The sequence below is a fragment of the Podarcis cretensis genome, assembly GCF_951804945.1.
Source record: "Podarcis cretensis genome assembly, chromosome: Z".
Classification (NCBI taxonomy): domain Eukaryota; kingdom Metazoa; phylum Chordata; class Lepidosauria; order Squamata; family Lacertidae; genus Podarcis; species Podarcis cretensis.
Window position 1 is genome coordinate 18,676,002 of NC_137184.1, and position 11,585 is coordinate 18,687,586.

Sequence of the window (11,585 nt, forward strand, 5' to 3'; positions counted from 1 at the left end):
CTTGTGGTTCCCCATTAATGCATCTGTGGCCACTAGACGGGTCACTGACCTGATTCAGCAGGCTCTTCTTATATTCTTATGGAACCTCCCAGTCCAGAGGCAGTCTATCTAGAGTCTTAGGTTCTCAGGGGCATTTGACCTCATCCCCTTTGGCCTGATCCAGCAGTCTCTTCAAATGTTCTCATGTTTTTATGTTTGGGTCATCGGCATATCAATAGCAAGGCAGTGCAACTCTTGTTGGCTTGCTGCACCCTCCAGATTTAGGGTGACTGCAACCTACCTCAGTGCTGCTGACACCTTATAGGGCCAAATCCTGCCACCTCCTCAGATGCCTTGAGGGAATGCTGTCCTCATCCCTTCCCTCAACCTCGCGAGCTTCGGCTGAGTGTCCCAGGGAAGAAAAGCATCAAATGGACCCTATGAAGCATTGTGGGGACCCACAAAGACAGGAGGCAGCCTCCTCCTGACCTGCAAAGAGGTATTAAGGCTAACCTCGAAATCCGCCCCCAAACGCAGCCCAGAACTCCCACCAAATTGCTTTTTGCTCTGATGCAATATGATAATTCCTCTGGCAGATTCTGATTTCGACAAGCAAATCTTGTAGTTCAAACATGGGATTAACACAGAGTATATATATATATATATAATATTAAATATTATTATTACTTACAGTTAGGATTATGGAGTAAAGCCTTGAAAGTAGCCCTGGGCAAGCTGGTGCCCTCCAGATGTTGAGGACTACAACTCCCATTGGTCTCAGCCAGGCCAACACATCTGGGCAGACCACCAGGTTGGGGAAAACAGAACTTGGGCAGGACAAGGAATGCAAGAGATGAAGGATGGAAATGACTTGCTCAGAGCAAACTGGCACTGCCGGCTTTCATTGCATCACACACAGAGAGAGATTATTGCAGGGGGTTAGACTAGATGATCCTTAGGATCCCTTCCAACTCTATATTTCTATGAGACTATGATGGGCAGGGTGGGGGACCTTGTGGATAGTGCCACCACTAGGGGGCACTGCTTGGTTGATGCTGTTCTGGGACAGGGGCTTCTTGGTGGTAGCTCTCTGTCTTTGTGGAAATCCCTCCCTTGCAAGATGGGCTTGTCTCCATCCTTACTAACTTTCAGAAGAAATTTGAAAACGGTCATAGAACCATAGAACTGTAGAGCTGGAAGGAAGGTGGGGTCGCTTCCAGTGGGGGGCTCCTTTGCTAAGTCTCTGCTGCCCCCTGTTGCCCAGAGGTAAGACCACCTGCCCTCCCTCAACCCGCTAATTTATGGCAATTGAAAGCTGACAGCTTTCCCGGCTTCCTCACTAAGACTATGGGATGTTAGGCCAAGACTTATCGATCAGGCAATATATCACCCCTGAGTGCTCCCTCCCAAGCTGACCCGGGGGCCTCTTAAAACAGGGTTCACCAAATTGTCAATTAAGTGCAAATCAATCCTTGGCTATTTATCAATGTGTTATTCTGTCTGCGCCATCCCAGGGTGGAGAAATCGATTTGCTTCCTGTCACTGGGGACCTATTGAGGGGAGCTGGAAGACTGACATATGCAGGGTCTGGGAAACGACTCAGACTGAGGATAATTGCTGCAGTGGGGAAGCAGCTTGGCCAGAGGACAGTTTGAGGTGGATGAGGCCTTGGGAAAGTTGGAAAACATTCAGAAAAGGGAAACAAAAATGATCCAGTTAAGCTGGATGTTGGAAGATTCTGGGCAGATAAAAGAAAATCCTTTGTGCAGTGCAGAGTTAAACTATAGAACTCACTCCTTCAGGGGGCAGGGGTGGCCACTAACAGGTGGCTTCAGAGAGGATTCTACCAATTCATGGCGGACAGGAGTATCAATGGCAAGCAGCCATGATGGCTATTCTCTGCCTCCAGAGTTGGAGGCAGCAATGCTTCTGAATACCAGTTGCTGGAAACTACAGAAGGGAAGAGGACTTTTGTGCTCAAACCCTGCTTGTGGTTTTCCCACTGGAGCATGTGGTTGGCCACTGTGAGAAGAGGATGCTGAACTAGATAGACCATTGGCCTGGTCCAGCAGGCTCTTATTATGTCCTCATGTAGATCAGCTTGTGTGAAGTTGATCCTCTTCCAGCAAGGAAGAGGATCATGCCAAGCACCACTGATCCCATAGAACTGAATGGAAGCCACCTAAGGGCACAGTGCCCTGGGGTCTTGGCCTGGAAAGGTATCATCTTGGCCCATGAACAGGACAAAGAAGGTGGTGGATCCTCCTTCATTGGATGTTTTAAAGCAGTCATTGGCTGGTCATCTGCAAGGGATTCTTGTGTTGTGATACTTGCACTGCAGGGGTTGGGATAGATGACCCTTTGGGGTCCCTTCCAACTTTACAGTTCTGTGATTCTATGAAAATGCATCTCTAGCCATCAGCCTTAATTGCAAGAGCTGTACTCATCTTCCTGTTTTGCCTTGGAAATCAGGTTAAGTGTAATCTGTCCTAGATTCTCCCGCAGATGGTTCGTTTCTTAAATACTTGAGGAGAGTTAAGTTGATCCTTAATTCCTTAATCTGGGAAGCAAGACAAACAGATTTGGAGGGGGGGAGGCTTTTCCTTGTTGCAAATCTGGCAGGAATCACCCAAGGCTTCTTTGCTTTTAATTCCTAAGGAGTTAATTGGAAGCAAGTAACAGGATGGGGGAGGAGGCCGTGATTTTCCTTCCACGTTGGGGATGGTGGTTCTGTCTATTATAGTGGGTAACTTGATTTATATTTTGTATTTGAAATTGTTTGTTTTTATGCTTTTGTCATGGCCTTTGGCTAGCACAATAAACTTACTGATGATGAAACCTTGGGCATGGGGAAACCTCAATATTCCCTAGCCATTGCCTCATCAGTTCCCCAAGAGCTTCCATCCATCTCCACTGGGCTCCTGGGGAGCTGTGCAATATGGATGTTCTCCTTGGTTGCTCTCCATGGTAGCCATGATATTCAGGACAGATCATTTCTGCAGTCGATTAGGGTTTAGGCCCAGTTTTGGCACAGAAATTGCTTTGATCACCCTGTGTAATGACCTCTATCAGGAGAGATAGGGAAAATGTGTCCCTGTTAATTCACCATGACCTCACAGCAGCTTTTGATACCATCAACCTTGGGATCCTTCTGGAGCAGGTGTTAAGGGTGGATGGCACCGCTTTACGGTGGTTCCGGTCCTACTTGGATGGTTGTTTCCAGTGGGTGATCCTTGGGGAGTGTTCTTCAGCCCAGTGTAGCCTTCAATGTGGGATTCCTCAGGGTTAAATTTTATTCCCTATGCTGTTTAACATCTACATGAAACCTCTCACTAGGATCATCTGGAGATTTGGAGTATGTTGTCAGCAATGCACACACCTCCTTTATCTGATGACCCACAACTCTACTTCTCTTTTGAGAAGTGTAGCAGTGGATTTGCTGGACCATTGTCTTGCCTTGGTAATGGACTGGATGAGAGCCAACAAACTGAAGCTTAATCCAGATAAGGCTGAGGCACTGTTTGCGGGTAGTTCACTAAACCGGATGGATGGGAGGTTGCCTGCTCTTGATGGGGTTATACTGCCTCTGAAGGAGGGCCATAGCTTATGAGTACTTCTGGATCCATTGCTATCACTTGAGGCTTAGGTGGCCTCAGTAGCATGGAGTGCCTTCTGTCAACTTCAGCTGGTTGCCCAGCTGTGCCCCTATCTGGACAGGGATAGCCCAAAGAGCCTTAAACAGCTCAGGACCACAATATCTCAAGGACCACCTCTCTCCACCCAGAGATCTCCACAAGAGATCTGTAGGGCGGCAACAAGAGAACGGGCCTTTTCTGCAATGGCTCCCTTTTTGTGAAATGTTCTCCCAAGGGAGGTTTGCCTGGCACCTTCATTATACACCCTTAGGCACCAGGCAAAAACATTCCTTTTTAACCAGGCCTTTGGCTGATTGACATCCAATGCCCATTTAAATGTGTTGTGGGGGATATTTGTTCTTTTAATTGTTTTTATTATTATATTGTGTTGTGTTGTGAACCAAATGAAGGGCAGTATACAATTAAAATAAATAAATAAATACAGGAATCACAGCTACCTTTCTTCGCTTAGAGAGGAGGAAAGGGGACCTCAAAACTGGGAAGTGTCATTTTGCTATTTTTAAGCAATGCAGGAATCTTTCACCCAACATATAGCTTGAACCCATGACCTTAAGATTAAGAGTCTCATGCTCTACTGACTGAGCTATTGAGGATGACAGATCTGCTGGAAGAAGAAGAAGGCTTTGGAAAATAAACATGGATTCACCAAATCTGGAGCATATTTCAAGCGAACATTTCCATACATGGGCTGCTTCTTGTTTGCTCATACTGGAAAGTGATCCATAACTTACTTTCCATCAGGCAGCCTCCCTGGCCCATCACAGAGCTTCTCCGTGGGGGTGGGACTCTTCCGTGGGATGAATCATTCCCACCATGAATTGCAGCAGCAGAAGATGCTATTGTGGAAGGGTCTGTATGATGATCACCTCACCGCTACTCCCAGCCCTGGCTTGGCCTTTTTAATATCGCAGAGAGGAAAAGTATACCTTGCCTCAGAAAGAAGGCTGGAAAAGGAAAGGGGATGGAGTGACTCTCCTCAGAGGAAAGGTTGCAGCATTTGGGTCTTCTTTAGTTTAAAGAAAGGTAAGAAACGGCGTGATGGAAGTTCATAAAATGATGCACGGCATGGAGAAATTGGATGGAGGAAACACTCTTGTAACACTAGCACTAAAAGAGGATTCTACCAATTCATGGAGGAGAGGACTATTAATGCCTACTAGCCACAATGGCTATGCTCAGCCTCCACAGTTGGAGGCAGCAATGCTTCTGAACACCAAGTACTAGAAAGCACAGGAGGGGAGAGTGTTGCTCTTGTGCTCAAATCCTGCCTGCTGGATCAGGCCAGTGCCTTAGCTGCGCAGCATCTTGTTCTCACACTGGTTGAACAGTTGCCCATGGGAAATAAGGAAGCAGGATTTGAGCACAAGAGCCCTCTCCCTTCCTGCAGTTTCCAGCAAGTGCTATTCAGAAGCACTGAATGGCTAGTAGACATTCATAGCCCTCTACTCTATGAATGTGCCTAATACTCTCTTAAAGCCTCTCAAGTTGGTGGCGATCACTGCCTCCTGTTGCAGTGAGTTCCCCAGGTTAACTACATACTGTGTGAAGAAGTACTTTCCTTAATCTTCCAACTTTCAACTTTATTGGATGCCCAAGAGTTCTAATGTTATGAGAGAGGGAGAAAAACTTTTCTCTGTCCGCTTTCTCCAAGCCATGCATAATTTTGTAAGCTTCTTTCACTCAACAGCAGGGGGCTTTTGAACCTTTCTGTGGATGCCCCCTCCCCGCTGCCATCCCCCTCCTGAAATGGCCTGGAGACTTGCAATGCCTTCCTCTGAATCAGTCAAGAACTCCTTGACTGAAACTTCACTCCAAACATGCAAGCAAGAGACTGGAGCTCTCCTTAGCAAGGGCTTGATAGTGTTAGACAGATAATTATTGATCTGGCCAGAGTTTATCCCGGCTGCCTAATTTCAATAAATGGTTGTGCTGGGGAATTAGCAAGGGATCTTGGTTGCCCTATTTCTTGGGGATCTGTCACAAACGTGATTTATACATGCTACAAAAAATTCATACTTACTGGTTGGCTGGGCAACTTTAGTTGGCAGAAGGTGCTTAGAAATGTTTTAGCATGTAAATATTTCTTTCTGGCTCTTAACATGCTGAGCAATGCCTTGAATAATGCCAAAGGCTTCTCTGCAAAACACGATCACTGAATTTCAATGTTGTCCCAGCTTTGTTTACACACACACGCACACACACGCTAAAGGAAGAGAAATTGCCAGGAAAGAAAATGAAGCATTTCCAGGTTCTCTTCCAGATGGGAAGTCTTCTACTGCGGTGACCAATGCCCCACTGAGAGAGGCCCAGAGGAAGCCACACCATGACTTTTGGCTATTTGAGTTGGGCTCTTCCTTCCAGCAGTTTGACTTGCCAGTAGTTATCAAGGAAACAGAACAACAGAGTTGGAAGGGACTCCAAGGGTCATCTAGTTTGACCTCCTGCATTGCAGGAATCACAACTAAACCATCCCTGACAGGTGGTCATCCAACCTCTGCTTAAAAACCTCCAAGGAAGGAGAGTCCAGCTCCTTCTGAGGGCACCTATTCCATTGTCAAGCAATGGCTTCTCTTCTCCAGACTACACATGCCCAACTCCCTCAACAGTTCCTCACAAGGCTTGGTTGCCAGACCCTCCATCTTCTTGGTAACCCTCCTCTGCACACCTTCCAACCTGTCAGTAGCCCTCTTAAAGTGTGGTGACCAAAAATGGGCACAAAACAGGACATAGATTAGGAAGTCATAATAGGTGCCAATGTGTACTTTCCCTTCCCAGAGTGACGCTGGGCATCTCTCCAGAACATGGCTAGCACCCATCTTGGGACTTAATAATTCAGTATCACACAAGAGCGTTCATGGGAGAAAGAAATGCTCCATCAGCTCACAATAACAATGCAATAAGCATCAGGACACCCTTCTTGGTTAACACCTACAGGTGGATCTAGGCCATCCAAATGCCTGAAGAAGTCTCCAAGGAAGGTGGTCTGTATACAAAGTATGTCCAAATGTAGTAAAGGGCTTTGGACCTTACATAATAGATCCAGGCTCAAGGGGTAAGCCTCCCATCATCTTTAGTTGCCCAAAAGCACTCGGTACCTTTCTGCAGATTTGTGTCTCTGCCTGGAGCAAGTCTGTTAAGTAGCCTCTGACAGCCCAAGACTCACCCTTGAGGGTGACCAAACCCACAGGTGAAACAGGATTCCGGGCTGGAGTGAAGACAAATGCACTTTGGGCTCACGCCTCTAGTACACTCCTTGTGGCATCCTGTGAATAAGTGGTGGTAGTGAGGCTAATGTTTGCAGGATCCTTCCTTGGAAAAGAGGTCAGCCTTTATTAGCACGATTCACTTGGGGCTATAAGAAACCTTTGCAGAGTCAGGACCACCCAGAGTGAACATTTTGAAGCTGCTTTTGGTTAACAAGACTCTCCTCTGTGATTTAATGGAAGGAGGGCAGCCCTGTTATTACCATGCCCTATTTAAAGCTGTTAGCAACGTTTCTTTCTTTTTAATTCTTCTAAAACAGAAAAACACACAAAACCTGTAAAAGGAGTTAAAACCTGAAGAAAATCAGGGGGAGATGCAGGAACCCCATTGCTGGAAATCACGAGCAAATTATTTCCCAGATGAGAGGCCTTTTTGGCGCGGCGGAGATATTGCCCATTTTTCACAGCAGACAAAAACATTTTCCAGCGGATCAATTTAACGTCGCCAAGTCGGCTCTTTTCAACCCACAATCCATCATATTTCCCCTTCTGCAATCTGCCAGTGTCCAAGTGTTTTAAGTTTCGAATGAATTATTTGATCACGCAGAAGCAAGGGGTGCCTTTTCTCCCCACCGAAATTAGGACATTGCCAGCCTGCCCCATTCGGGTCACAGGCCATTGGGGGGCTGCGTGGAAGAGTCCCCCACCCACCTAGGGCTTCTGTATTGGCAGCCCCGTTAGCTGGCTCATCTGTCAAAGAGATCCGGCCATCAATCACGGGGCCGCCTGATCAATATGCAGCTTATGCATTCATCGCTCCTTCTGGGAGACTATTAGGATGAAGTTGTCAGTGGAGCAGGAGCAAAGGGGGGGGAGGGGAATGTGTGTCTGTGTCCACATGTATGTGTGTGAGAGAGTGGTCAGCAGCAGGAAGCATAAACCCAGTGGGAAGCCCAAAGTGAGCTGCTTTTTGAGCAAAAGAATTTTTTTGACAGATTTATTCGGAGGTTCCAGAATGCACTGCTGGAGGTGAATCATCCTTCAACAAGGCAGAACTGGGGGTTTTTTGGGGGGAAAGGGGGGGAGACCCCACCCTTGATTGGCCTGTCAAGGTGATTTGTGAGCTGCACCAGCTCAGGTAATGGGTGAATCCTAGAATAATATAGTTGGAAGGGATCCCAAGGGTCACCTATTCCAACCTGCTGCAGTGCAAAAATCATAGCTAAAGATTACAAACCCACCAGTGCAAGGGCACCAGGGGGTGGGGTGGGGGTGGTATCCAAGGCAGATCAGAGCAAGGGGGCTTGCAAATGAAGGAATCCACCAGTGGAAGAGCGGGGGGCTAGGCTCAGATTCTTACTAGCACCTGACTCCTTCTTTTTAAACACCTTTTATGCTTTGATTTACCAGTGTTAATGAGGAATGGAGCAGGTGCATCCATCAGGATCAGGAGTAGCAGAGGCTGGCAGCTGCAAGACCTGTGGCTACATTTCTAGGGGAACTCAGAGCCTGGCGGGCTTGCTTCTCTCTGCCTCTTTTCAGTTCTGGGGGGCTGTCCTGACCACCAGACCAGGTGATGCTCACAGTACCTTTCAGCTCACCTCACCTTTATGTCTAAAAGAGATGCAGCACTTGGTTTGTTTGTATTGTTTGTTTTTATATCCCACCTTTTCTCCAGGGAGCTCAAGGTGGCATATATGCCTCTCTTACGCTCTTGTTTTCTCTTCACAACTGCCCTGTGAGGTAGGCTAGGCTGAGAGACTGTGACTAGACCAAGGTTTCAGCCAGTGAGCTTCATGGATGACTGGGGATTCGAACCCTGGTGTCCCCAATTATTGGGACAGCATACTATGATGGTGATGGTGATGACTGGGGCAGCTAGGAGAATACAATACATAACATCTAAACACAAAGCAAGTGTATTTGTTTTCTTTATCATATGCAAATGTATACAGATACAGTCAATTAATTGACTTAAGCTTAATCAATTGAGGCAGTGATGCCACCAACTCGGATAGTATTAAAAAAGAACTAGACAAATTCACAGAGAGGCTGTGCTCTGCCTCCCCAGCTGGAGGCAGCAGAGCTTCTGAATCCCTGTTGCTGGAAACCACATGAGAGGAGAGGGCTCTTGTGCTTGAACCCTACTTGTGGGTTTCCCTTTAGGGCATCCAGTTGGCCACTGAGAGGTCAAGACAACGGACTAGATGGGCTTCTGGCCTGATCCAGCAGGCTCTGCTTACATTCTTATGTATGTGTGTGTGCTGGTGGGGGTGTTGTTGAGCCTTGATTCCTGACACTAATCACTTTGACCTCCATGGCTGGCCGCTTAATCCAAGGCTGCTGACCCTGTGACCCCAGGGGCCTTCAATAATGATGCAATAAAAGGTATTGGGTGGGGAATGAGCTTTGCCTTTGCACAGGGAGCCCTGGCATACAATACGCCCTTAACTAATTTGGGAGAAACCTGGGAACACATAGACTTATTGCATTAACTTTAATCTCCTCTGTTTACAAGACACAAGTTCCTTCAGAGACCTCATAAAAACATCCCTTCACCTCTGACCTCGCAGGGAAGCCAGCGTCCACATGCAGGCCGAGAGCAAAAAACACCTGCACACCCCTCACTGTTCATGCGGTGGACACCATTTTGTCCTTTTCCTCAGGCAGGCAGCAAAACGTAATGGGCCAGACCTCAACATGGGCTGCCATTTTGAGCATGCTGGCAAACTCTGTAGAAACTTCTCCATCCACCTGGGATTCTGTCGTTTTTTTCCTTTTAAATTTTTTTTTATTTAAGTGAACTGTGGTACCCACCAGACTTTGAGGGAGAGGTGTCCCCCCCCCCCAGTCCCTCTCTTTTCTCCTGCCCTCCTCTTCTGGGCACTCCAGCTCATGTTACCTCCTCCACCAGGCCATCTGCTCCGCAGGGCCAGGACTTGTGCATAATTCACTAGTGTTGAGCAGTGAAGTCCTCGTGAGCCATTGTAAGCCAGCTATTCATGAGGAAGTTGCCTCCGAGGCCCAGATCTGGTGACGGGAAATCAGACACCCTCCATGGCTGACTCCTGATCTCTTGTCCTTTTGCCCTCCTGCGCACATTATGCAAGGGAGAGGCTGAAAGGGAAGGAGGTCGATTGGGCAATGGAGAGGGGGAGGGAGAGGTGGCGTGTCTTCTCCATGCAGGAATCAAACACCTGTGCTAAAATCCAGACATGGAGAAGTACTGGTTTTCGTGACAACTGAGTTAGTGTCGCTGCAACTGCGTGGCCATGATGGGTGCAGTTCAGCCTTAGGACAAACTGTGTCATCTCTTTCCAAAACTTTTTGATAGGAATATCCTTCTGAGGGGCCGGCCCTAATGTTAGATGGGGTGAGGAAGCAGCCTCAGGCAGCAGAGGCTGGCGTGCAGGGAGGATGTTGAAGTGTCAGAGGCTGAAGGTGGTATTCCAGCATTGTGGAGGATGCAGGCCCCTTGCCAGCCTAGAAGGAAGACACTGAACCCAACCCAGCCATACTCTGTGGGTTAAGTCCAGCATTGCCCTAAGGAACATGTCTGGTTAGTGCAAGCATGCATTGGTGGGTCCTGGGATCATCAGAAGACACCCACACCCACCCACCCACAGACTTTGTCTTGTAGGCATTTGTCTCTTTATGTCACTAAAATGCACTCTTGGGTAGCTGTTGGGTGTGTGTTTGTCTGATGCCTCCCAGAGGCTGACACAGCCATGTGGCCCCAGGTAACTTGAGGATCTGCCTCCTTTCTCAGTTTCCGCCAGCATTCATTTTTAAAAGATATCCCAGCATGAATATTTAACAGGCAGTATTAACAAAAGATCTGTAGCTAACATTTGGCAGGCATCATTTTGGACACAATGGGCAGGGGCAAAAGCTGGGCTTCTGGGGGCGGGAAACAAGGCTGAAATGGAAAAGTCACTACTATAAGGCTGCCAGCCCATTAAATAATATTAGCTAATTAATCTCTGAATGGAATAAAACCAACTTATTACCAAAACCTCGGCAAGGGTGTGTTTTTGTGGTATAGGTACCTTATAATTCAATAAAACAGAACGTTTTCACATCCTTTTTTTCATCCCAGGTAAAAGCAACACTCAAGAGCCCAAATAAGCAGTCAATGATCAATTATCAAAAACTTTATTGTTGCCTTTTTTATGGGGAGGCTTGTGGTGTATGTAAGTGTGTGTGTGTGTGTGTGCAGGTGGTGCTTGGAAGCTGGTCCCCAGCTCTGCATCCTCTCCAAAGACACTAAATAAGTAAGATGGGGGAGGCCTTGGAATTTGCACCTTCTTCTTGGTTGAGGGACCAGGTTCCTATGTTCTCCCTCCATTGTCAGAGGCAGTGATGTTTCTCAATGCCAGTTGCTGGGAACTGCAGGAGGGGATGGTGCTCTTGTGCTCAGGTCCTGCTTGGGGGCTTCCAGTAATTGGCATCTGGTTGGCCATCATGAGTACAGAATGCTGCACTTGGTGGGCCATTGACCTGATCCAGTAGGTTCTTCTTATGTTCTTATGGAACCTCCATGTCCAGAGGCAGTCTATACTGATTCCTAGGTTTATAGGGGCATTTGGCCATGGTAAGAAGAGGATGCCAGGCAGGATGGGCCCTTTTTGGCCTGATCCTGCAGGTTCTTCTCATGCTCTCATGTTTCAGCACTTAAAATGTCCCAGCAAAAACATTAGAGCTGACCGAACTTAACCCACCCCTGTCCTTTTGCCCCTGTAGTAGA